Raw genomic sequence first — 1092 nt, 5'->3', positions numbered from 1 at the left:
TCGTTGGAGAATCAAAATTTTCTGAAAATGCAAATTGTAAAAAATATATAATTACTTAATTTACAAATTATGTTAAACAATTTTACCTTTTAGATGCGATTTACTAGTCGTGCTCAGAGTAGTACCAATGAATACCGTAGTATTACCGTTAGTAGTACCGTGAATCACTAACATTTATTTTACTTCTCTATCCCAGACAAGTGGTTTGGATTATGTTTTGAGACAGCCTTTGACCATGTTTACTAATTTACCGAGCATTGTTTACAACCACTAATTATTGTGAAATGATTACCGCAGAATTCTATGCCAGGTAAATTGGGATAATCATTTAATTCAAAGATTTTTAGCCATTATTTGCTTCTATTTCATTGATTTTTTGGAAATCAATATTTGTGAACAAATTAACAAAATAGACTGACTCCATATAATTAACACATATAATCAATACAACTGGAAAATAATACTTACAAATGAAGATTAACGTAATGTGGCGAGGCGATATATTGGATGTTTTAATGAAAAGAATACACTTATCCGTGGTGGTTTTCTACTAAAATGTATGAATAGAACTCTGTACGACTGTTCTGTGGTCTGCATTTTTTGTTCTAATTTCAAATAATCGCGATTCGCGAGTGATTCAAATTTAAAGTCGGCATACGAAAAAATAATAAATATTACGTTGTTATTTATTTGATAACAATTATTACTATTTCGTTGTACATAGTGATAAGATATTATCGCGGGCATTAAATTTTCGAAATTTCGTGAACGATGCAGCTCCACGATTTAAGACGTAACACGGGCATTTTATTGTCTCCGTCTTATATAGCAAATTTACGATCAGCAGATCACATTTAACATCATTAGTTTAAAAATTAGAGTGAATCGGTCTATATTGATACTATAAGCAAATTTACGTTTTGCTTAATAAATTTTAATTATTTGTGTCTGTGTACACGATAAGTATTCGAAACAATGCTCCGTTTTTCATCTATTCCGGTGGGAAAGTGAATCTTGTAGGTGCAGTGGCGTAGCGAATCATGTTTTTCAGAAGCAATTGCTTCTGGTTTCTGTGGGGTGGTGGTGGGTCGT

This window comes from Acyrthosiphon pisum, chromosome X (assembly GCF_005508785.2).
Source record: "Acyrthosiphon pisum isolate AL4f chromosome X, pea_aphid_22Mar2018_4r6ur, whole genome shotgun sequence".
Lineage (NCBI taxonomy): Eukaryota > Metazoa > Arthropoda > Insecta > Hemiptera > Aphididae > Acyrthosiphon > Acyrthosiphon pisum.
The sequence above is the reverse complement of the archived record's forward strand: the minus strand, read 5'-3'. Positions refer to the sequence as shown.